The sequence below is a fragment of the Thunnus thynnus genome, chromosome 14 (assembly GCF_963924715.1).
Source record: "Thunnus thynnus chromosome 14, fThuThy2.1, whole genome shotgun sequence".
In the NCBI taxonomy this organism is placed as follows: domain Eukaryota; kingdom Metazoa; phylum Chordata; class Actinopteri; order Scombriformes; family Scombridae; genus Thunnus; species Thunnus thynnus.
The window spans coordinates 11,871,060-11,898,614 of NC_089530.1; the positions used below are offsets into that span (position 1 = coordinate 11,871,060).

At 38.2% G+C, this 27,555-nt stretch overlaps 1 protein-coding gene across 9 annotated transcripts in view; it reads right to left on the reverse strand.

Annotated features, from left to right (window-relative positions):
• LOC137196888 (neurexin-1a) overlaps window positions 1-27,555 on the reverse strand; it is a 270,048-nt gene that overhangs the window by 201,081 nt on the left and 41,412 nt on the right. Inside the window, exons 1-2 of one of the 9 annotated variants that reach the window (XM_067609843.1) lie at window positions 24,633-24,971; window positions 24,451-24,519 (exon numbers count right to left, since the gene is read on the reverse strand). The exons of 7 other annotated variants lie outside the window; for them this stretch is intronic. The gene's annotated coding sequence lies outside the window, so the exon portion shown is untranslated. Of the gene's footprint in view, window positions 1-24,450; window positions 24,536-24,632; window positions 24,972-27,555 lie in introns of those variants that run through there. One more of the 9 variants, XM_067609844.1, reaches the window with a different exon arrangement.

Below are 27,555 nucleotides of genomic sequence, written 5' to 3' on the forward strand. Positions count from 1 at the left end.
CATTATCTACTCCTACCTCAGCCTGACTGCACTTATGGGATGATTCTGACTGTGGAAGCATACACAGTGGAAGGCCATGAAATATTGCACACTGAGGCTACGCCGGTTTAATGTTGAGCATTACGCAGTATGTGCCGAGAATTTTGTTGTGCAAAAACCGAATAACTTTTTGACTGCACACAGGTGGACAGTGCTGAATGCTTCATTTAAAATTCCATTTGTGTTTTTAAAGATTCTGAATAACAACTGCAACAACACCATTAAAAGACTTATACCAAGGTCTAAGGCTCCAGCAAAGAGTACTAAGAAAAATTATCATTATACAGCTCCTATAATGGGGACGCAAGCAGAGAGTCTAATGTTGCCTTGGAGTCAGTGAGCTATACCTTGAGCCACATTTTATTTTTACCTATTATTATTACCTTTATTATTTGACTGACTTATGACTTTGAGAAGGAGTGATTTTTGGTGCAAATTGCTTCAATCAGGTGCTAAGTGTTAAACAAAGATGTTATTTCCTACATAGTTAAAACAATGCTTTCTGATTAGAAATGTTTTATAACATTCTGTCATTAAAATTGGGAGCAGTCAAAAAAAGCTTTTCTGTACAGTGAAAACTAGACTAAATGCTGTGTAACATCAGGACGAGCCTTTTTTATAATAGAACTGAATATCAACTGACAGCCAATAAAAAGCAAAATACGTCACCAGTCACTGTTACGAGACAAACATAAAAGTATGGATATCTCTCTCTTTAGAAGAATAACCTATTGATGACATTTAGTGATTGCATAGCTTTAAACAGATGATAATGTGCACATCAGACTCACAGAAAATCATTTCCCTGTTGTACGGTGACTTTTTTTAAAAATATTCTTGCCTGATTACATTAAAGGATGTAAATTATCTATTCATAGAATTTATCATAGCCATATCGAGAGATCAGGTTGCATAATAATCCACCAAGGCTGATGAATCTGAGATGCCGCTTGCATGCAAAAGACTAACAAGATACAAGCCGTGTGTTTAAATGTGAGGCTTATATTTGTATTCATTTATTATACAGCACGGTTTGCACAGCACATCTGATGTGCATGGGAACGAAAATCCTGAAAGAAGCTGTTGTGTACTTTTCACATTATCCAATTAGTTCTCTTTTCGTCTGTTAAATCATGAGCCAATATCAGCTGAAATATCTGTATGTTGACTTAGTATTGCAAATGGATAAGATTTGCTTATTTTAGAGAATGTTAACTATGAGATAGATAGATAGATAGATAGATAGATAGATAGATAGATAGATAGATAGATAGATAGATAGATAGATAGATAGATAGATGCCACTGATATCAAGACAGAAGAAAGCTCCTCACAATGCATGGAGGGTTTCACCCCAAGTCCATCACCCTGAGACTGTACACTAGGCGGAACAAGGGAGCATCAGAGCCACTATCCAGGACAAAACAACCAACATCCAGGAATACATCAGGAAAATGGCCCCCAAAGATGACCTGCTAAGTGAATACCTCAGGCAGCAGAAACCCGATGATGCAGAGGAGGAGGAGGAACCATCATGCCCCTACACGGCACGTACCACCCACAGATAGAAGAAGTGGCTGATATCAAGAAATCCTACCAGTGGCTGGAAAAGGCTGGACTGAAGGACAGCACAGAAGCACTAATCATGGCAGCACAAGAACAGGCACTCAGTGCAAGATCAATAGAGGCGGGGATCTACCACACCAGACAGTACCCCATGTGCAGGCTGTGCAAAGATGCTCCTGAGACAGTTCAGCACATAGTAGCAGGGTGTAAGATGCAGGCAGGAACAGCGTACATGGAACGCCATAACCAAGTGGCTGGCATAGTGTACAGGAACATCTGCACTGAGTATGGTTTGGAGGTCCCAAAGTCACAATGGAAAATAACTCCTAAGGTGGTTGAGAATGACCAAACCAAGAACCTGTGGGACTTCTACATCCAGACTGACAAACTGGTGATGGCTAACCAACCAGACATTGTGTTGATCGACAAACAACAGAAGAAGGCAGTAGTGATAGACGTAGCGATCCCAAGCAACAGCAACATCAAGAAGAAGGAACACGAGAAGATCGAAAAATACCAAGGGCTGAAAGAGGAGAAAAGATGTGGGGAGTAAAGGCAACAGTGGTGCCAATGGTAACTGGAGCACTGGGGGCTGTGACCCACAAACTGGGAGAGTGGCTTCAGCAGATTCCGGGTACAACATCTGTGGTCTCTGTCCAGAAGAGCGCAGTCCTAAGAACAGTTAAGATACTGCGCAGTATATATTTTCTCACACAGCTAGTGAATGTGCTAGATTTATGTCAGGGTTTAATTTGCATATCTTTCAATGACAAAGGTCAAGGTTGGAATTCAGCTGACTTTTTTGTATCTAATTAACGTACAGGAAATTGCTCATCTTGCTGAAAATGCTTAAGTCCCTGTGCAAAAAAAAATATATATATAATATATAATCCAATGATATAATCAAACAATTTCTTGTTTGGGATCTCCTGATGATTCCCTCTTTAGACTCAATATGATGCCTCCCTTTCTTTCCTCAAACCATTTCCACTCAGGGCGATGATGGTGTGTTCCACACACTGTAATTGGCAATTTAATATGGGTCACCCATAGAAAAAGCTTTGTCTATATAGCAATAGACATACAGTATCTGTTTTGCATAGAGTCAAGGCAAAAGATAAGTAATGAGGCAACCACTGTCAGAGACTATGCAAGCCACATGAGCAACATCTGCAATACTTATGACACATAGCAGAGACACAGGTGTTTGTAGCCCTTAGAGCTTTATGTCTAACCTATGTGGGCTAATGGAGCCATGCAGATGACTCGTTACTGAAGCTGTAGAAACTGCCAACCAAAAAAAAAAGCTTCATGTGTAAAGAAAGGGTCAATAAAGAGCACTAAGCAAAGTCCAGCATATTGGATTTTCCATACATAGGTGTCCAGAGGGGAGCTTTTAAAACACAATGCCTTAATGTCTACAAGGGACACTTGTAAAGAAAGGTGAGGCACAAACTGTCAATCACTGGAGTCAAAAGGCTTTTGAGAAGGTACACATTACGAAAGGTTGTGGAGGTCTTTTTCTGCCTGTATACTGTATGAGCAGCAACATTCACTGCTCGCCCTGTTAGATGAGCAACCCCTGGCACAGAGTATTAAGTGGATATTAATTTTCCCCAGAGCACTTATTAAAGACCTGAGCATTAATGATCCAATTCCCCATCGCATGATCCTCAAGGACCTCTCAGCAGCTTTCTGACAGCATTCTCAGTACAATGTAACTGCAAGGACATTTACCTGCCTGCCTGTGTGAAGATAAAAACACACAAACACAAATACATACAGTTGATACATACAGGTATGCACTTATACTCTATGAAAATCAATACAATATTGATTGTTCATGATAATAAAACAAGTGTTCATTCAAAGGAAAGTCTGCCAAGTGATTCTAATGTTATGTTAAACATAAAACATCACATGCTTAGAGAATAAAAATATAATCAAAACACATATGAAAAATAATCATATAATTACTAATACAGTCTGTAGGGTGAACTGCTAACTAGTCCAGTGGTATTTCATCTACTTATTCTTTAAACACTGAAATAAAATTACAATATAATATTAGAATCTTTTAGAAACATATTTCAAAGGAAGCAGATTCCCCTTCATATATTTTCTATTCCTTTGTCTTTCCTGAGCTATATTTTCTTGCTGCCAACAGGAAGAAATGCTCCAATGTCATTTGAATATTTCAAATATGAGAGATCACATAGTCCTACAAGTAAAAAATATATTTCATCTCAAGTTAAAATCATTTCATTTGTTTTGGATTTTGCTCTTTTTTTTCCCCCAGCAGTAAGAACCGCAATCACAAAGAACCTGGATATAAGTGATTAGACAAAAACTTCAATATCATCTCATGGCTATGTTCACAAGAATCACAATGATTAATAGCCTGCTCTTAAACGCACAGGCTCCCAAGCTTTCTTATGAGCTCTAATTTAGTTCTCAAAGCAACATTGGTTTATCAGCAGGTACCATAAATGGCTGTGTAAATCTAATAGAGCCAACATCAGTAATATTTTAAATATTGCAGACCAATCAATCAAGTTAAATCAGCTGTCATTCTTTGTGTTCCTGGCAACAGGCAGGGCTGATTGGGATGCAAGTGACTGTAGGTGGATTGTCAGAACATGCCCCACACTGGTGAGGAATAGTCTGAGTCATTAACACTCAACAAGCGTAGTGCAGCCCCAGGGCACCCTGCTTTCTGACAGTAATGCATTCTAATCTTGTCAGCCCATTGAGAGCTTCGGCTACATTACAGATAACAGGACCAGAATCAAACACCGCTGTCTGTCAACATCTCAGATCAATCAGCAGCTAAAAGTCTGTGGGGCAGCCATGCATGCTATGCTACTCAGGCCAATCCCCATAAATCCGAGACGAAAAAAAAAAAATCAGAGTCCGATATTGCAGGACAAGTCAGTTCATTCAAGCTCAAATAAAAATCGCAGCTGTCTCCTGCTGGTCACAAACACAAGTGATGTCCCAAAAGTGATTTCAATTAATGTCAGTCTTTCGCACACTCTCGGCACAGAAGGGAGCCGATGAATTTTATTCGGAGCGGAGTCTGTTGGTGAAGCTCCAGGCTGTGGTGGTAGAAGGGGATGGCGGTGGGGAGTGGAGCTGAGGAGGGTTTATTTTGAGGGTTTGGCTGTGCATTATTCAGCAATGCGCATGGCAGAGAGTCAGACATGTCATGTTCACCTCCTCTCCAGCGTCATTCCTCCCTCTTTAATATATAAAATAGCTTTGCAGTTCAGTACTAATTTAACAGTATGAGCTCTAGCTATTAGTAGGTAATGACGACTTCATTTAAAAAGTAAACGATCTCATCTCAATCAGTACAAAGGGGCAAGCAGTTGACTGAGTCAGGGATGTCTTAAGGATTTGAAGCACTATTTCTACTTAACTGCAGTGTGTGGGGCAGCTGTCCAAAAAACACAACTGAAATACTTATTAGGCACCTGTATTTCTTACATTGCATGATGTTAAGTGTTTCAGGTAATTTGTATCTTGTCTGTTTCCATCACTTTCCATTTCCAGTCATTCAGAATACATACAGTGATACTTCAGACCATTAAGTAGATTCATTATTCATAAGGAGATTATTGCTTTGCTGGTTCACTTCCCATAATTGTCTTGATATTTTTCCCTGTGATCCATGGGTACAGGAAGTGCACAAGAGGGAGGATAAACATCATAAATAATCAAAAGGATGTCATCAACGTAGACATGGCTCAGAATACAGAGATGTCCCATGGCAGACATAAGACACTGGCCACACAATAAAAGATAATATATGGTCACTTACACACAAACATATACTCACACATACACCATCTACTTGTCTTTTGAGCATGAAAGAATATAGTAAACTCAATCAAAAGCTGATCAGTGATAATAAATTTGAAAGACAACACAAAACAGTGAGTTATAGTACTTTATGGCCTTGCTTGTCTGTAAAAAGCTCAACTAATAATCCATGTACACTAATATCCAGATAGAAAAGCACTTATGCAAATTAACCTACTGAAAGTGAAAAATACAAATTTAGCCTTGCAAAACTATCCCACAGTTTACACCGACTGTCCTCTGACAACTACACGCATGAATTAATTTGAGAACTTGGCTCTTCAGTACATTGATGATTGACAGTTCTCTGCTCGCTGAGACATCAACATGACTTCTTTCTACACTTGATTGGACAAACACACCTCGCTGAGCTTTCTATGCTTCAAATTTTCAATCTAGAAAAAAACATGCTGGCCGTAATGGAGACATCACATTTCTCATCAACTCACCAGAAGCATCAGTTTATTAATATATACCGTTTAGGAGAGAAATAGGCTATGCATCTGTTGTATTGTGTTGCTGTTTAAATCAGTTCTACACCTCTATTAATACTTGTTAACAATGTTTGGGAGTTTGGAGAGTCGCATTTATCATCTAAAAATTTGCTGATTGGTTGGTTCGTATCAGACTATGCTGAACTGACTCTTGAGTGGTTGTTTCATTTCATTCTTACAGCAAAAACTGAGCTTGAGAGATGAAGTCTGGCTGTGCAAGACATTTTCAATTTATATCATGAAGAATAGTGCTTCGTGGTTAATGAAAAGCTTTGTCAGCTCACAGTGTAACTAACCAGTAATGTGTCCATATACAGTATTAGTGAAGTCATTGTGTGTGCTTTTTTGTAACAACATCCATCTCACAGCCTGTCAGTGGTGCACCTCCACAGTTATATGACATGTCTGTTAATCACCTAAATAAAAAAATAAATTGGTGCCGTGTATGCAGCTTTGGAGAAAACAGGTTCGTTTTCACAAATTAACATGCAGATGTGTAAAATCTTAGATAAACATTCAGGTTTATGGCTGCATTTTCCCTGCGATGCTTCATGACATTAACGTGTGTGCAAAAGTTACTTCAGCTTTCAAAAAAAACAGGTCTAAAATAAAGGTGGTAACTGAGATGAGACATAATTATTTTTATCTCCAGCTTTTACTGAGATAATAAATGTAGACGTAAATAAAACCTACAGTTAATAATTCTGATTAATGATAAAACTTTGATGCAAGATGCTATATTTTTATCAATACATTCCCCATAAAGGTAAAATCAAGTATCTTATTTATTATTTATTTCTAAACACCAAACTATAATGAAAAAACCTTTTACCAACTCCCTTTTACAAATATATAAAAGGTAACACATGCACAACAATACAGAAGCACAATAAATATGTTTTGTGCGGAAAGAAGCCTTTAGCGAACAAAAGGGAATCAAAGTGTCTCTGTGGAGTAAGTGCCTCTGTCACCCTGACTGCTCTGTTTGTCCATTTAGAAATGTCATCGGCTACGGGACTTCCCAGGTTGCTGGCTAAAAGCTTCACAACAATGGTTTTCCCCATTTATTGGCTGAGTTGGCAGAGAGATAGTGCTCTGTTTTTGTGTACTGTGGTCACCAAGAGAGTCGGAGTGCAGAGGTCTTTATCCTGGACAAAACCCAAGTGAGGATATTAGTTGGCGACCACCCTGGGGAAGGTTATGGTACCACACAGATAAGAGTTTCTCGCTGCAGCTCAAGAACAAGTCAAAACAGCACTCAAAGATGGGGACATGACTCTGGACAAAAGTCAATAACCTGTTGGATGTATAACTATTATTATTATAATTTTATTCTTTTTTTTTTTTTACTTTTTGCACAAGATATCTCAAAAACTACTTGCCAGATCATCATGTCCTGAGGTATCAATATTTGTGGCTCATAATTGCTTTTTTTTTTTCCACCTTTCTCCTAGCACCACCACCGAGTCAAAATTTAATTTTCACCTATACTGGTTCATGACAATGTACAGTATAACTATATACACAACTACAGTATAAATTACTCTCTGGATTTTCCGCAAGTTGCTGTGGAATGTCATTTTCTCCAGAGGAAGACAGGCCAAAAAAATATTTTTTTCAATGCCAATAATAACACCAAATATCCATTCATTCCGAAATCAATACCGTTTGGGAGCCTCTGGCAGCGCTGTTCCGAAACGCGAGTTAACCTCTGTGTCGTTGCCTGGGAAACTCTTGGTAGCGTAACTCCTTTTAAGGAATGCAGCATTGTGTATTGTGTGCACGTAGTGTGTGGGAGGTTACGTGAGAGAGCGAGCAGCAGAACACTACACTACAGTGTACAGTTAATAAATGCTGCAGCTTGTCAAGACCAAGAAAGGTCTGTTGTTCCCCCAACTGCTGGAAAATGAAGGGGGTCCAGATTTAGCAACAACTCTACGTTGCTTGTTCGAACAAAAAAGCCTAGTAATTACTTCCATACTGGATGATTCCAAGTGCTAACGTTCAGTGCAGGAAGTATTGTACCCTATATATAACAAGGCATGCAGTGAGGGTGTGGAGGTCAGGGTGGTAGATGAACATGTAGCAGAAGACCAGACTTTGCATCCCGTCACAGGCCTGCAATTAATGTTTTTATCAACCGTATGACCTTTCCCTAACGTTAACCTCAGTTGCCTTAACTATATTTGTTATTGCCGCAGTCTTACTCCGACCCCAACCATACCATAGTTGTCATGAGCAGATATTGTAGAAAAAAAAAGAAATGTAAAAATATTGCCATTGGATGTCAGTGACTGTTTTGCTGAATCGTCCAATATCAACTGTCCTGTCTGGTGATAGATTTGATTGCTTTACAGCTTTGATATGCTTTAAACATACCTCCAATACTAATCTACATCACTCAGATCCTTCCCACTTGAGTGTACCTACTGCTCATCACTAAAACACCTCCACACTACTGTGTAATGTGAAACTGCTTAAATCAAGCAAACACATAATTAATATCAGTTGGTGTTCCATATGCATACCTCCAGGAGGATGCTTGACAATGTTGAAACCAAAGCTATAATTATGCCATTATGTAACAGTAACACTGATTCTATATTCAATGTAGCCCTCAGGCCCATGCTGTATGTGGAGAGGATGAACCCCAACTCAAGGTAAAAGAACCAACTTCACAGTGGATACAGTATGTAGCTCATTAGATGAAGCTCCTCAGGGGACCAACTTGGGAAGGGATCCACACTGGTGCCTTTGTTACCGCAGGCAAGTCACCAGAGAGGGGCAGACAACAGGGATCACAGGAAACAAACAGTGCAGCCGGGGACAGGACACGACAGACAATCAGGACACTCTCTCAATTACAATACATATTCCCTTATTCAACTTACACGGCTGAAACATTGTTTTTCTCTTTCTCCCCATGTGGGAAAATCAAAAGGGTGACAGAAGAGGGCTCAAATGGAAACAAAGTAAAAACAACATCATCGTACAAAAAATGTCACAGAATGTTGACTAATATAAAAAAAAAAAATGCAGGTTTTCTGTTTTAGATTAGAGCTGCCCTTAACTGCCTACGCTTTATTACTATAATTGAATCTAGTCTGGTATATACAATAAAACATGGTACAAAGTTTAAGGATTTTACTCCATATTAATTATTGTCAGTACTTCAATATTAGCATATTGATTTAACTTGCAAATCACTCAACAGCCAAGACTGCACCTTTGTCACAATAATAAATTAAAGCCATATCTGACCCTTATATTTTTAATGGGCGATCGATCAAACCAGACAGACAGTGTATATAAATGAAAATGTAAAGCGCTGAATTAGAGAGCATTGAGAGCATGCCCAGATAGTCTGAGCTGTAAATTATGGAGACATGGTACTTAATGGCAGATGTGGTTCCCAGGGTCACCCTTTATTAAGGTTTGGCCCTCATAAATCTATTCCATATGGAGTGCTCATTGTCACTGCTCGCTAGTGGACTAGCGATTCATGAGGATGTCGGAGGAGATGTGCTGTCGGAAATTGGGCCTTTGAAAAAGAAAATATAAAAAGGGACACAAGCAGAGTACTGCAAAGCTCTGAAATAACGAGGAGGCAGAACTGTCAGGAGCATGGCTTAAAGAGAAAAAAAAAATGAAGTAAAAAGGAACACATCAGGAAATGTCAAAAGTCCCCAGTGGGATCCAGCAACACTTCCAAAGAGATGTGGGTCACAGTGTTCGTGTCACACAGAGCCCTACATTCATGGACATTGTGGGAAATCTGTTTAATGTCCCTTTAAACAGATATAAACAGAATAAATCTATTGATATCAAAGCCACACTGCAAAAAGCCACAAGACAGCTTACCGGACTGTAAGAAAAGACAATACTCCAGAGATGAATTAGATGATTTTTTTCTTTTAACTAAACCACAGCTACTTATTTGGTAAATGATAAGATCATTGATATAAACACCATCATAGAGAGACGCCATCATGGAGACTGTATGCAGAACCAAAAGCAGAGAGCTGGTCTATCACATACAGGAAAAAATAGGTAATAATTCCAAGCTAAATGTAATTCTGCGTATGGGTACAAGAAAAAGGAAGAACACTCTCTCTGAATATTTTAATGGCACAAGACAAGAGTCTTATCTTAAAATGACAGTTTAAACACCAGTGAGGGTAGAATATTTTAGGTCCACGGGGCCAGGTTTATGAGCTGTGTCTGTTTTATTGCGGTTCTATCTGTGGTGGTTGGTCTTGGAATTTATTGAGTCAGGATTGACCTCCTGATACTGTGCCAAGGTTTTATGGGTCACCAATATGGGTCGCAGGTCATGAATTACTACCAAACAAGCCCACGTCAATGAATTGTTATCCATCTAGGGATAGAGAAAGGAAATGAAAAGATACCTCGTTGCATGTGATCTCTGTGTGAGTTAAAACCTGCATTCAGGGGAAGCCTGTTTAACAGCCTTTTAAAAATATGCTTACAATGCTCATTACATTGGTATTAGCGATACGGTACTTTAAGGCTTCTTTAATCAATATATTTATATTAGTAGTACATCAAATCACTATGTACAGTATGAAAAAGGACCCCCACACAGAATTATCACCAGACTCTGCAGTTCCTCTAAGCTCTACGGAGCATTTTACTGTCTTTTAACTAATTGTTTTGGTTTTACAGGTTGCAACTTTTCTGTTTGGTTCACTCTCATTGCTCTAATCAACCCCTTCCCAGGAACAGCAGGCAGCTGTTTACATGGAAAACCTTGAATAAACCCACTACTCTACCTAACCAAACAGCAGAGCAAAGTTAGCGGGCCAGTGAACATAGTGGTGGTAAATTGACAAATGGCTTTGGGTTTTCAAAAATATTTCCCCATTCTTTCATCTCTCTTTCTGAAAAGCTCTAACACAATACAGGGGTTTTTCTGTCAGTGATAATTTTGTTAGCATTCAACATCCACAGCTCCCACGAATCTTAGTGCACCATCAAAACCTCATTATCATCATCTGTGGTTGTTAAACGTTGACAAAATAGCCCTGTATCATGTTTCAGTTTTTCAGAAGTGTAATGAAAAAAGTCTTTCATTAGAAAATACATTGAGGCTAGTGCAACAAAAGCTAGCTTGAAAAGGATGAAGGACTTAGCGCTCTATATAGCAAAAGGATTAGGAAAGATTAATAAAACGTTTGGGCCCAAACAGTGTCCTCGTCCTGAATGATAAAACATGTCAAATCCTTCCAACAGTCTGCTTTGATTCTACCAGTGAAAACATGTATTCCTGTGATGTGCTCACCACTGACGATGAACTATTCATGACACACTGATTGTATCCACGATAACTCAGCAAACTTATTACTGTATCTTCAGTGACATTAAGCCTCTTATAAAATAGAATATCAACACGTAGATGCCTTTCTATCTTTGAATATGTGCTACAACTCAAGTGTCATTTCACAGATGACATTTGAAATATGATACAACTATAGATATAGCACTTCATTTATGGTTTCATTCATAGCAGCAAAAACATTATAAAATATCACAGTTTTGATGTAACTTGCGTAGCACGCAAATCATTTAAAGTAGCTACAGTGACTTGCATACATCTTAAGCAATAATAGGCTCTGGGATCAAGGATAAGGCTGGAGATTCTCTATATTTTTTCTTATTGTGAACAAATCTCACGTGCACAGCCAAACCCAACAATGAACTGATCCCCTGTAGAAGCATTGTGTGTGTATCCGAAGTCTAATATATATCGTATACCTCCACTGTTGTCCAAAAATGATTAAAAACACATCATGTGCCGTTCCTTCGCCCCAAAGGCAATGGTTGCCCCAGTTTGTTTAGAAACGGCTCCAAAGACTGATAACAGTGATAACATGTTTACTCTCAGGAGAGAAGTTCCTTGAACAACGGATGTAAGATCAGATCATTGTTGGTTTGGTTCTGCACACGTGATTTTCTGACAATAAGAAAAATATAGAAAATCGCCATCTAAGTTTTTAAATCCATTTCTGACAAACAAACACTGTTATACAGTATTCCCAGTACCTCAACACCAGCACTACTAATTCTCACATTGGCAAGACTTGACTACCACTGCTTCTTACAGGGGATATCAAGGTCTAGAGGAGTGTGAGACACTGTAACAAAAAACAAAAAACAGGAAAATGTATTAGAAGTGCTGCAAATATGATGGTTACTTTAAGAAGCAAAGTGTTTTATGAATATCTTTGTATGACAAGGTGATATTTAAAATGTTGTTCAGATGATATTCAAGTGTGACTGAAAATATTAATTTGACTTTGATCTACAACAGTGGTATGAAACATCTTACTTGACATTTATCAGGCACTCACACTGCACTTTTACACCGCAGTCATAGAGTGATAGCCTACTTGTTTGCGTTTCACTCATCCGACCTCATCCTACTATCTCCCTTCCTTTCATTCCTCACTACATCTTACACATAGAAGTTTTGTCACTCTCATGTGTAAGCGGCATGATTTATTTATATACGTGTCTCTCTAGAGAATGAGCTGTTACTCTCTTCCTCCATCAGTAAATGCAATCTCACCACAATATGGCTGTGGCAATTTGTCTTTATTTAAGTCCCCATTTGCCTTCTCAGCCACTGCTGCGTGGGTCATTCTCCCCCCCCCCCCCAGTCTGCCAAAAGTGGCCTTTAGCTTCCTCAGTACCTCATTTGTCACGTTTCACGCTTAAAGCGATATTTCAGTGCGGTAAAATATGTACATTTTAACACTCATGCCTCACTATGGCTTCATGAAAATTGCAGTTCTCACATCAGCAGACATAGTTTTTACTATACAGAGAAAAACAATATATATTAGAGAAGTTGTTTTTCCATTGTTTGCCCATGCTTATGAAATATTATCATTTATACATTTTTAAATTAAAAGCTGTTAGGTTACATTATTCACACTGGGATATGCAAATAGGCTACTGGCTGACTTTTTTTGTGTACTTTGTTACATCAAAAATGCTTAAAGCAATGTACTCAAATACATCTAACACAAAAGTGTTTTTTGTTGTGTTTCCCTTCATGTGGCTGGCATAGTTTATTTAAGAATTTCTAAATACAAGGATACATTTTTGAACATTTTTAATTTTATCTAAATGCAATTACAAAAAATTAATCCAAGTAGCTGACATTTGCTCTCTTAGTAAGTCTGAGAAAATTAGTTTTACAGCCATTAGGGGAAGTTGTTTCCTGTGCTCAAATGCTGACAATGTGCTTAGCGCTATAATATGAATTCACTTGAGTAGACGCAGTCAGTGTAGGTGTGGCTCTGTTCCTACTGCGGTCTGACCTAGCAGTGAGGAGTGGGCATCTGACTTGAGGCACTACATCTCAGGACTAATTACAGCAGGGGTTGCCAAGCAACTGCAGCAAGTGGGGCCTTGCGGGTCCAGGGGTGGCCTAGTGGTCCAACCAGCACTAGTCAAGCCTGTGATGGATCTTCATCTGCCCCTAGTGACCCTCTGGCTCTCTGACTTAGAGAAAGCATCCATGTACCACACAGCTGGATGAACACTGTAAACCATTAATTTGACATACACAACAGAACGACAAAATATGTGAATGTACTGGCTGGTGAAGCAGTAAAAACCGTTCCAACTATATTACATTTCACCAAATTTAGATGGGATTTTTTTTGAGAGTTTCATTTTAATTTAACTCCTTTATTTATTTGCACCAAACTAAACCTTTTTGTAAGAGAAGAACTGACTTTTAAAAGACAGTTTCAGTCATATAATCTATTATTCACTTAAAAGGTAAACTTCAATATTTTTCATCCTGGACCCTATTTTCCCATCTTTGTGTGTCTAAGTGACTAATGGGGACAACAATTTTTGAAAATGGTCCAGTATTGAGCGAAAGCGTTTCAGCCAGCAGCCATCAATGTATGTTCACTAAAAGCGCTTATTTTTGCCGCTGACAGGCTCGGATTGTTATTATAAGTGTCTGACAACATTATGGAAAGGATCATACAGAGAAATAAAATGTTTTTCTTTACCTTTCGCTTGATCCGGTCTCTTTGTTCTGTCTAACTGAATCTCACTCAAAGAGAAGTCTCGCTCTGAAATCTTGTGAGTTGAGTTGTTGTCGAAATCAGCTAAATATTCATCCGTGACTTGTAAAATCTTTTAGATAACATTGAGCTTTCTGTATTCCGACACAACAAACTCCCAGCACTCCTCTCTCCGACTCTGTCAAGGCTGAATATTAAGCTGATTTCAACAACAACTCAACTTAAAACACAAAATGATGGGAAAATAGGGTCCAGGTGGAACATTACCAAAGTTTCCCTTTAATTCCACATCATTGCATCCCTATCTTGTGTTTAGCATCCTTGCATGGCAATTAGGAGCCTGTTTTGTCTTCTATGACAGCATGGACACATTCAACACATGCCACCCCTCCTTCCCCCATGCCCTCCTGTTCCTGTCTCATTGTCTTATCCCCCTGTGAGTTATGTCTCTCGAAGAGAGGCAGACAGCAGTCCCAAGACCTCCTCCTCATAATTACCACCCTTGTTTTTACCACAGGGATGCCAGCAAGCTAATTACTGAGGAATAATCACATGTTTGTCAAGACCCCTGCAATCTCGGGTATGTAAACCGTGTCTCTTGTCAAATCATCTCACACACACACAAACACACGCAGTCAGTCGCCCGCACACTCACTAATACAAAGATTCTCCCGGTCAGAAACGAAGGCGGTCATCTCCGCAAATGATCATGAGTTTGTTAATGTTGACAAATTGATCCCGTATTTGCAGAATCCAGCACACTTTTATGTTGCCAGACAATCCCGCGTTGTAAAAAAGGCAGAATAAAAGCACAATAAGTCTCTGTTACACGCATGGGTGCCAGATGCATCCGAGGTCATCCCAGCTTTTGTGGGCCACTTTGTATTCTCGATGTGGGTGTAATGGCTGAAGATGCTCTGGAGATGCCATCTTCAAAAAGCCACCCACACACACACACACACACACCTCGATGTGAAGTGCATGCTTGACCTTTATATTGTGAAAAGCATATCACACACTGCCATGCACAATTAGCAAAGTGGTTTTCCACACTTATAGTACTTAATGTGAGTGTGGCAGAATTAATTTCAATGACAGACTCTAAAAGCATATGTTTAGCTGTAATTGTTTAGACATACCTACTTGAGTAGTTAATGAGTAATAGGGGGAAAAAAAAGTCAAAGTGAAGTGACTTGACTGGCACGCTGTGTGAAGAATTATACATAGAATAAACAGAAAATTGTGCATTGTGTGAGCCACACAATAGTAAACAACATGTATACAGTATATAGACCCATATGTTTCTTTATTGTTGGTCTCTGTTTTTTATACCCATTTGCCATCTACATAGTAGCTACTGCATATGTCTGCTTAGATTAATGTATGCTTAGTTTGGCCCTGCATGTAAGTACGCTGAGAGCTACTGACAACTTGAGTCTACTGCAGCCTAAAGCCTTTTAACAGGAAGGCAACAGCAGCTTTGTTTGCTCCTATTTTGTTTGAATCTATTATACGATCTGAACAAAATTAATTATTGTCATCGTATGGTAAAGAGACACAGCAATAAAATGAGATCACAAAGAAAATAAAGTGTGATACTGGGAGATAAAGGGATATTTAAGTTGTGAAGTCAAGATAACGAGTGAGGTAAATTTTTCTCAGCTTGTTAAAATACAATATTCCTACACAGTGTCATCTTCTGGTTAGAACAGAACAACCATTTATTATATACATTGGAGGTAAATACCAGTTAGCTCCTTTAAAAAACAATGTTTACCATGCAGAGTTGGGTTTTTTGTTTGTATGCTTGGTTTTTTTTTTTGTATTTAATCCTGAACTTTTGAACTGGGAGGTTTACCTCCTTGCGAAAGAGCCATGTGCAAAATTTATACAATTGCATCATTCCTTTTCTTACAGATGTTGCGGAGTAACACAAATATCAACAACGTGGGTCGGTAGTGATGTCTTAGTGGCTGGAGGCTGTCCATTGTTTTTGTGATAACAGCTTTTATTGCCTTATAAGGAAATACCAAAAGTGAGTTGTTTTTATAAAGCAGGAGTGATGTTCCAGTGAATCCACTGTTTCACTTACATTCATAATGACTACAGCCCACTTACATCAGCCAGGCTACAGACTCAGCAGTGACACTATGGCTACAGCTTTACAAAAACATGCACATTTTTCAAATGGAAAGGAATCATTTAAGCACATTTTTTTACATATAACATCTTTATATTGGTTAGAACAAGGCTCAGCAAGTGGCTCGATTTTATATTTAATGTTTAGAGGAGCAACATTTGACTTTTGGAAGGGCAACCTAGTACTTTGGCTAAGTCATATTTACTGTTCAGCCATTCAGAAAGCTGAGGCAGCAGGCTAACAAGAAAACTGCTTGATACAAAGGTTCACCATTGTTGAAAATTAACACTCAGCAGCAAAGCAAAGATGGTTCACACTTTTTTTTTTTTTTTAAATTAGCCAGAAACAGGATTTTTGAGTCATACAGCAAGCACCACCATCCCATTTTCTTCTATGAGACAGATGCTATTTTTGTATACTCTACCACACATATAAATTCTGAAATTCATTTATTCATGAAGACCTTATTGTTAACCACATTTTAAGTTTTGAAAGTCTGGCATAAACTTAAGTTACAAGGTAGCCTATTTAACACCACAACACAAGTGCTGCAGTGTTTCCCCTGGGTTGACTGTTTTGGGGCGACGATCTCTGTTCAACAGCGGCTGAGATTGACACTAAAATGAGAATCTCTGGTCCAGTTAAGCCTGGTCAGGTTAGGCTAATGCATTGTTGCTAACTTCAGGGCTAACCCCCTTCAATAGACAAGTATTTTCTTTATGTTGAGGTGTTGCAGCATTTATTATCTGACACACTGTAGCCTGTACTGTACATTTACTGCTAACCTTTTCTTATGCTCCGTTCACATTCACCGTCACTTCTGCACTCACTCATCTACACACACACACACATTACGCACTACCCTATTCCTTAACGGAGCTACTCTTGTACCTCTCATGCAGATGTTCTTTGAAGAATGAAGAGACGGACGATGACTCAAAACTATTCCACAATAACGTAGGGAGTTATTGTGCTTGCACAGTGTGCGAGTGAAAATCATTAGTAGCCCATTGCTCTTAAGGATTGTGTGAAATTTTAGCAGCAGCACTCACGATGAATGAATACAGGGGGAAACATTGCACTGATAACCCCTCCATGAGTCTGATGCAGTTCCTCTTCTCTGTAACATCACCCAGGTTGCATCACTATTAGACTGTTACAGATTAAATACAAGTTTAACAATATTTGGGTTTCTCTTTACCCGTTCTCTAATAAAAACACAACACATTATTTATCTGTGCGACCATATCATATCCAATAACAATATGTCATTAAGGCAACATTGTAACCAAACTTTCTAGCAGCTAAAACACGAGGCATGAGTACACAGCACAGCATTAATAATGCCACCATAAGCAAAAACTAACGAAGCTGACTGGCACCTGTTGATACAAGCTGTGCAAACATTAAAGGTGAAACCCTGAATGTCCATTTAATCATATTATTATTAAGAGTAAACCAAAAGAAATTCATACATTTGACCAAAGAAGAAAGATATGATAACTCTGCTTCATCAGGACTGTGTGGATGCATGGAAGTACATGACATTATATGGATCCAACTGAGCCCAGCCCACTTCAAACCAGTGAGAGAAACACAGTAGAAAACTAAGACATATAGAAATATCTTATGTGAAATCTGTTCCAATTTGGCAGATAATAGCATGTTAAGGGTGTATAGGATCCCATCACTCATAGTTAGAGACTGATAGAGAAAATATGTTTTCAGGGCCTTTAAAAGAAGAGAGGGGAAATTTCATTCAAATGATCAATGATAAATTACATAGTGATGAAATTGATTTGCCAAGCACTATTTCAATCCACATGACAATTTAGCAATTACAAGGCAGATATTGAACTCTACTGAAAAAGTGATTTTTAGAGACAGTTACACAGAGTTTTATGATGCTTCCTATTCTAAAATCATGTTTCAAGGCTACAGATGTGCCATTTGAAAGAAGCTGTGTCCTCTCTTTAGGTGATTAGGTCAGACCTCCACAGACCTGACCACTAACCCTACACAGCACAGCTCCCCAGTCAGCAGGCAGGGGGCCCATTATTTATATTACATCATCACATGCCAAAGAGTGGTGCAAGGCTGGGGACGTTAAAAACTAGGACAAACAACGAGTGCTGAGAATGTTGTGGGTATTCTAACATCCTAAAGACTAGTTTCCTCTGTTGATCTGCGACTTTACTGAATATTTCCTTTATTCCCATGTTAGCACCCTGGTTTTGTCCTCCCTGTCCCCCTGGCTTGCCTCTCTCTCTCTCTCTCTCCTGACCTCCTTCTGAGCGACTGTGGTCCTTGCAGGCCACACGTCTAGTCATTAATAACACCCTCTGCTCTGTTTTTCCTGCCAAACAGAGCAGTGCTTTCCTGTCATCCTGACACAAATTAATTCCCCTTATTTATCTTCTGGCACCAAGGCCGGCATAGGCGGAATAACTGTTTATGGGGGGAAAAAAGGACAAAGAATTATAGATGGTGTGTTCTTGATGACAGGGCCATTTGTTTCTCAAATAAGACTCAAGATAAAGTTCATAACAATCATTTTGATACCAGAAATCCTTTGTCAGCTCTCTTCTCCTCATATTAATCTCTGACTGAGGGATTTAAATGTAGTTTTTGTATTACTATAATTATGTTTGCATGCTATAATGTACTGTAGGTACACAGAGTGGTAAGTACTGGAAGCCAGTTTTCCCAAGTTTAGTATTTATTCATGAGGTATCAAGAGTATACTCGGAGAGTGTTTAATTCTGTTCTTGTTGCTAATGACGACCAGCCTGCTTTCTTATATAGTACACAATGATCAGCACGATATTTATGTCCTGTAAAGAGGCACAGGGCATGGTGGTTAACTGCATCAAGCTGTTTGGGGAGTTATGTCTCCATGGTCAAGCACAGGCGTGATGGTTGACTGTGTAATGGTTTTCATGTCCTCAAGAGAAAAGCATGCCTTATCATAACAGAAACCCATTTTCACCTTCAGATTCTCTGCTACAGTAGTCATTTCACATGAGATTTAGATTTTGTAAGACCTCTATCTAACCAAATTTCAAGATTTTTATACAATTGAACAACTTTAATTTCAGTACCATTGTGTGTATGGTTGGCAGCAAGATATAAGGTAGAATTACTAGTTCTTGAGAATAAAACACATTTTGGCTTATCAGCATGTGGTGCAAGTTCAAGGTTATGTAGAGATGTCTGAAGAAAGTTAAAAGCAGACTGTAATCTCAACATGACTTGAGTGAAAAGAGCTATGTGAATACATGAATTTATCATATGTTCATACGTTTCATTTGCCAATTATTTTGAATAAAAGTAGATCTAGTGATGAACCAGACTTTGTTTCTGCACTAAATTGACAAGCTGACCATAACCTTAACCAAGCAGTTCTTCTTTTAACCATGAACATGATCTTTCTCTAATCTTTCTCCATAATCTCCACCTAATTTAGACAAATCAAGAGAATAGAGGTGGCAGATTAGAAAAAGCTCTTACAGAATGAGTTGTTTTGTAAAGCACTGATAAACTACTTTGACTTTTAGGCATACCAAAGGTCTTGTTGGAATAATCTGATCATCTGATAGTCTGGTACTGCAGAGCAGATCTTTCTTGTGAGGGGAAAAAAAAAGACTGAAGTAGACTGATTGATTTTCAGCCTTTGATAGTGAAAACAGCCAAATGTTTCAACATTACTGTGTTTTCATCGTTGTCAAAATGGACAAAGATATAAAGCAAATATAGTCAACATAGAATAGGTTTAGATTAGTCATTGGATAACTGGTTGAACAGGATTTCAAATCCAGTGTTTCCCTTATAATTGTACAATGAGAACCCCCGCCAGGCCAAAAAAAAAATTTGTTTTAGTAACAAAAATACAAATAATGGCAAAAACAAATATCCATTCATTCAGAAATCAATAGCGTTTGGGAGCCTCTTTGTAGCGCTGTTCCAAAACGTGAGTTAACCTCTGTGTCGTTGCCTAGGAGAACTCTTGGTAACGTAGCTCCTTTTAAGGAATAGGGCAGTACTTAATATTTGTGCGTAGCCGGTGAGTGAGTGGTTGAGCGAGAGAACGAGCAACAGAAAAGTGACGGTGAATGCGAGCGGATCAGAGGAAAAGGTTAGCAGTAAGTTGTCAGACCGGCAGTAAATGTACAGTACAGTGTGTCAGTTATTAAATGCTGCAGCTTGTCAAGACCAAGGAAAGTCACGTCTGTTGTTTCTCCAACTGCTGTAAAAGTGAAGGGGGTCCAGACGCAAAACAGAGAAATAGAGAACAGAGAAATGTGCGGCTCATGAGTCTCCCGACTTTTGCTCCCCCTCCCCCGCCAGGCCAAAGAAGTCAACCTAGAGGAAACACTGAAATCTATCTAATGGATCCAAGGATAGAAGTTGCCATAGCCACTAATCTTTCTTGTTGCATAACAACAAACTTTTAAATATTTATGCATATTAAATGTCAATAAACTTATTATTACATTCTCCCAGCCTCAGCTCCCTAGTTGTGACACAATACACAGTATGGACTCTATTGCCATCAATGTGTGTATAGGTCCCACAGCGGCAGGAGCAGCAGCATCTCCTCATTCAAATCTAAGCCGCTCCGGCTCCACTGACAGTGAGAAATGGATTTAATAGCCACAGAACAGCTTGTCAGCAGTCTAAAAAACCACAATGTTAGGAGACTTTTTTTTCCTACTCATCTCTAGATCCCCATGGTTGTGCAGTGGGAGGGATATTGGCAAGATTGGAAAACACCAGCGTCAACGCAGCATTCAGTTTTTTCCTCTCTGTAATGTATATGATTCATTGCCTATTCATTGTGAAGCTGCATACAGTAGCAATGATTCCAGGTTTAAAGGCACGTATACAGATGGATTCTCACATAGAGCAGTGAAGCTGCTCATAATGTTTAATAAATTAAAGTTGATGTTTGATTGGATCTGTTGCAGTAACTGTTGTGTTATATTGTTGTTAATTACTCTGATGTTCCAAACGTGTAATGAAGTGACTCACTGACTGAGGCTGACAGAATGACAATGATGCTAGCTTGCAAACATTTCCGGCCAAAAATACTGAACCTCTATAATAAGCACACAGTTATAAAGAAGATAGTAGTAAGGCTTTTCAAGCAAATGAAGGTATAATGAGTGAAGATGAGGCAGGGCAATGCAAAAGCCTTCTAGTGAGAGCAGAGGCTACTTTTCAATTTTACAGAGAAGTATCTTCATAGATAATGTAATGTTTCTTTTTCTCTTTCCAGGGAGTGCTTGAAGTGCTGTGAAATAACTGATAATCTGCCTCTAGGTACACTCTAGGCTCACGCATTTGCACTCATGCACAAAGAGAGCTTTAGGAGGAACAGAAACCCAATCAGAAGTGCATCAACTTCATCACTGCTTTAACAGTCAAAGGATTCTGTACCTTTGTTATTTGGTACTTCATGTAGTGGTATACTGCAATACTCTCCATCAGAACTGTTTTAAAATGAAGCTGTGTGAGGAAGGTAGGTCTGTGGCTCTCTCAGCGATAATTGTGCAGAGCCCTATCTAGCTGTCGTCTCTCCAGGGGAACAGTAGGCAGCTCAGGGGCGTGTTGTTATATTTCACACTTAATGATGTGCAAGGCATCCTCAGCTCTTATCTGCAGACCTATTTTAGTCACTGAAACAGCCTCTAAATTACACCTTAGCAGCAAATGCGGCTCAAGCACTGTTAAATGGTACATATAAGGTTTCCTTAGAGCCACAATACTGACAAGTTTACAAAAATATCATTTTTGAAGGCCACCATCGTTTACTCTGCCACCATTATGCCATCCACTCAAGTCTCTCAACTGTTATACTCTTTTGTGCTGTGAAAACGGCGGTGCATTAATGAATAATGTATATGAAAAGGTGATTATTGATTTTTACACCACTTTTGCAACTTTCCAACTGTAGTTTATCTTATATAAATTTTGCACAATGATATAAGCCTCACAGGTCACACAGTACATATTCAGCACTCGAGTGCTTATCAAATGTCTGACAAAACCATTATTGTTAAAATATTCATGAGTCATTCATTTTATAATTGTGGTTTAGAATATATTACTCTGTCGGTCATGAGAAAATTTTCTTGAGGGGATACTTTTAACATTGATGTAATATACAATAACGAAATATAACACATGATGTAAAAAACGAAATTAAAAATGTTCAGTCATCATATCTCCTGTTCTGCTATATGTGATGGGAAATATGCTCACTTCATTTTAAATCAGCCATATTCAAACCGAATGTTCAATTTGCTTGATTCTATATGAAAATGTGGGATTAAAAATAGTAGCCAGTGACTGTACAGCCTGATTATGAAATCATCATTTTCAAAAGATGAAAAGCCTATTTGTTTACAGAATCAGAAAAAATACCACATGCAGAGCAGAATAAATCTCTTAACTGCTGCGTCATGGGTTGGTGGGTGTAAAGTGTCATAAGTACAGTAGTCAAATTAAAAAGAGGCCTTGATTCTCCCATAAAGCAGAAAACTACTGAATTTGTACAGCATTAAAAAACATGATAATCATTTGTTTTTGACTTCATCATACGGATATAATGTTTGATACACTGTACTATATCTATAGTATATCCATGTCCAGTGCCAACATCCTTTAATTACACTGGCTATGGATATGTTTCCTTAACATTTCTCCATGTATCTTCTTTTTTTTTTTTTTTTTTTTTTAAATCATTAAATTTTACAAGCTCTTCCTTGACTTCAACATTTTGTCCATTTTGTTCTAAAGACTACATGTCTTGATGTGTAGCTAAATTACTGTATTAGTTTTTTCCTTAAACTTCATTTGGAGACACTGACTTGATGTCTCGCAGTCTGAGGTACAATTTTTAACGGTAATACATAGATAACAACAAGACAGACCCAGGATATGAAAGATTTTATGAACAGAGCACGCCTTTGCTGCTGTTTAGGAATTAATTTGATTTTTAATTTCCTGTGAGTGAGGCGACCATTCTCAACACCGGAATTTAATTTGAGCAAGTAGGGAAAATGCATGTGATCTCAGTTACTGTGGCTAGGATGTCCCTCTGACATAGCCCCATGTTGTCATCAGTGGCGGCTAGTGACTCAAAACATTAGGGAGGACAGTAGCAATACTGACTACTTAAATATACTTTCTTATGTTCAAGTTATGTTATGTTCTTCTGATCAAATGCAAGGCTGTGCAGAGACCTTTAGAGAGGCAAAGTTAAAAAGGGACACATGGAACTAGGTTTTAAAACACTAAACATGATTTATAGCATAACCTGCTGAATTATAGTAACACATATTCAAACTGAATGTAACACTGAATATTACAACAAACCGCATCATACTCTATCCTTTTATAAGTAATTCACTGAATGGCATATAAAAAAAAAACCCCTGAGTGGTGAAAAGGCTGCTTCTTTAAAGACATTTAGCTTATACATATTATTTCTAAACAAAGAAGTGCTCACAGAGTGGTTCAGGATGTGTCATTTTACCAACAAAGTTAACTTCAAATTTATAGTATTGTCCTACTGTGACAAAAGATTTATGTTCTCATAAAAAACAGACAACATATCACATGATTTACATGTATTTCTTTTGTATTTTCTTAGTATACAGAAAAAGTACCACAAAGCTTATAATGTGATACAGGTACAGATCAGTGGTGAATACAAGAAAGACTGAACACTAAAAATATTCAAAGATCTAAAAGTGTAGATTCACATCAGAAAGCATTAATGCATGTATCAAATACATGACTTACACACTCTTATCTATAGGCATGACATACAAAATATAGTATACAAGGCTGACAGTGGTAACGTTGTTGTTATTCTAGTTGCTTTTAGTATTTAAAAAGTCTTAATTCTAGTTACTTTAAACTTATTACTCAATATATGGTTCAGCTTAAACACGAACAATGAAGAAATTCTCACAAGCAAGCAGCCAGACCTCCTGCACATTCATTCACAAATCACACATCAACAGGTGACTGAATAATCACTCCATTAAAAACTGGATAAAATCCAAATGAATCAGGCTCTTTCCATGTGAGTCCAGACAGCTCACTGTGACTCTTCAACAGGCAAACTACCTACAACACATTATATGATCTCTCTGCTGCATTCATGTTAAGGAGATAAATTCACACAACAGCCACACAGAGAGACATTTAGCCATCACTGAAGAAATTAGCGACCAAAGAGACAGAGAGAGAGGTGTATCTGACTCACGATATCTGATGTCTTCTTCCTTTCATGGAGATGAAGTATCCATGTCATAACGTCCCACTGCATTTGTTGCTGTTGGTTAACCAGTCTGATATCATTAGCAACAATGACAAACAAGCTAACTCTCCCCGTTGTTTCATTTAAATTATGTTTTTAACTTTCTGTTGTTGATTAGAGGAGCTCACTTCAGAGCAGGAGCACGTCAGGCTGCTGCAAGCCACCGTCGTCCCGCCATGTGTCCAACCCGGACAGCTGAAATCCATTCTGGCTATTAGCTTAACAGTCCTCAACAGTCCCTCACGGCTGCTACAACAAGCAACTGTTGCGTTGGCTAACGGAAGTAGCTAAGTTAGCTAGTGCTCGATAAAAAGAGAGAGAGAGAGAAACGTAACCGCTGAATCTGAAAAAAGGAAATTTGAACACTGTTGAAAAGGCCTAAATAAAATGTAATTTTTTTGTGATATGTTTAAAGGTAATTTGCGAATTGCGCGTTATGATTTATTTTGTAATATGTTACTGTATGAATCCATCAGTTTACCACATACAGTGGTAGAGATTTGAAGATGTAATTTGGAAATTGTCATTGGACCAACGCAATGTCAATATTGTATTCTGGTTGTTGATTGTTTAGAAAGGACGTCCTCACTTGCAGCATAATTTTACGTGTTTTGGCCAATAACAGATCAGCATGAAAAAAATGAAGTACATTCATACAGTCTATGAGTACATTACATTGATATGAGAGATCCCGCCCCAAGGACAGCAGGAGCCTGTCCTCCTCTGCTCTCCTCTCACCACTTCACACTTCACCATTTCCCCTCCTGCCTGCCCTGCAGGTGTTACTGTTGAATCATTTTAATTAGAATTTCAGTAATGGATTTTTTTCCAAAGAAGAGAGAAAAATATTTTATAAATGATACTGAGATTTGGTAATGGTTTTGATCTCCCTCTTGCCTCTCAAAAATAGAGGAGGAACAACTTCCTCTGCTTCTATGGACAAGCCTCCTCTGGTTGTGATGCTCCCTGATAAGATCTTTTTTTATGTAAAATCTTGCCTGTATACACCTCCTAACAATGCCCAAAAAAAGCCTTTTCCAGTAGAGCTAAGGGGTAATATTCTCCCATAATGGTACAAAAATGATAAACATCAGTGTACAATCTGCTGCACTTACATCAAATTAAGTGTGTGCCACACAAAACCAGTCCATGAGAGATTAAACTTTTATTTGCAATAATGACGTTTCATTGATTAGCCTTGCTTGTTCCTGACTAATCTCAGTATAGTTTGCTAAAATCAAGAAATGCTATTTTAGTAGTCAGGGTAAATGTAAAGGCTAACTGTGCTGCTAGATTGCCAACCCAGTGAAAATCATGTGCTCACTGCCAGCACAACTGCACTGCCTCGTAGGAAAATCTGGCCCAATCCTACAAGCTCAAAATTATAAAACCCGAGGATAAATAACAGCTGACTGTGAACGAAAATGAAAATTAATGATTCAGGTTGGCTTGACTCAGACAGCCACTTAAATTCTTGGGAGCCTTGCTGTGGTAGCACGTTCATGGGAACATGGGCATTTTGACAGCTCCCCGGTGACCTTCACCTGAGTCCAGGGACAGGGAATTATGGCCTCAGCAGGGCAATCTGAAAGCAATATATTTACAGTTCATAATGTCATTCCCCACAGGCGGCAGAGGGCTTATCAAGCACTAATAAGTATGAAAGCTTCTGTTTCTATATAATAGATTCTACTTTTTAAACATGGAAATGAGTTCTCATATAAAAGTCCCGATGGCATTATTTTTTTTTAGAATTATTACAACATTTTAAAGGAGGAAATGTTGTTTTTAAACAACCAATTATCATGGTCAAAGAAAAACTAGTGACTTATTATATGAGATAAAAGCCCACCATGTAGTAATCAATACTAATTGCAGCCTCTAGTATTTTATGAAAATGTTATACTTCCACTTCCCACAAATATTCCATCAGTACTTCTACCCAAATCCAAAGAGCATTTGCTTCTATTAAAAATACATTCTGGTCTGAAAGGTTAAAATCCACCTAATTCCAACTTTCACTTGGTGTTAAATTGTCTTTTGCTGCAATGTACTGATACAACAGGAACTACAGAATGACATATGTTCCTTTGTAAGATGATCATTCCTCAAGCAGCTTAATTATACTGGGAGATTTCACTGAGAGTATAAAATACACCTATTAATGTGATAGAGATCAGAAAGAAAAAAATTCCTAGTTTTATCTCATGAGGATGTACACACTTGCAATAATTGTCAATTCTGCTAACAAGACAGAGTTGTAATGATTAGTGCTGACTGATCTGCATTATGAAACATAAACTCCAATGGATCACATGTCAAGACTTTAGGCAAATTGCAATTTTTTTTCTTTGATTATTAGGAAAAGTGTGCAGGGCAGCCTTAATTTGACTGCAAATGATACTGCAGCACAAATACAACATAGCAAGTACTTGTTCAGTAATAGCAGACCATGCAAAATAATAAATGAATAACTTGAATTATATCTCATTAAACATTTAAGACGGGATTACATTTAATGATTCAAATCTGATCACAGGATTTGAGCTTATGGCAGGGGGATCAGGCACAAATATGTATGTATCCCAAAATCAACAACCAATCTATTTATTGAAACCCAATCATCCTGAAAAGTCAACAGTCCTGCTCTAGCTTTGGTTTCTAATGTACACACATGGAGTATGTTCCATTTAAATTCTCAGTCATGACTGTATTTGTTCATGTAAATAGCAAAGACAAAGGTTATGAAAAGGATTGTGCGCTTAAATATATTTTTAAGAAGACTAATATTCACCACAAGAACTTTTACTTTCATTTTGGCAATTAGGCTTAAAAAAGAAGTCAGTGTAGTATTGTCAATTTAATGTCTTCAGAGGTCATTCTACTAATCAGTCTCTCGTTTTTTACAGAATTGATTTGTCCTTTTAAAGTCTCTTGCCAAAACTGATTAAAATTAAAACTCAAAATTAGCCAGTGCCCAAAATTTTCCAGATATTATTATATATAGATATTATTATTGTACCTGATCATGCTTATGTGCTCTGGTTTATT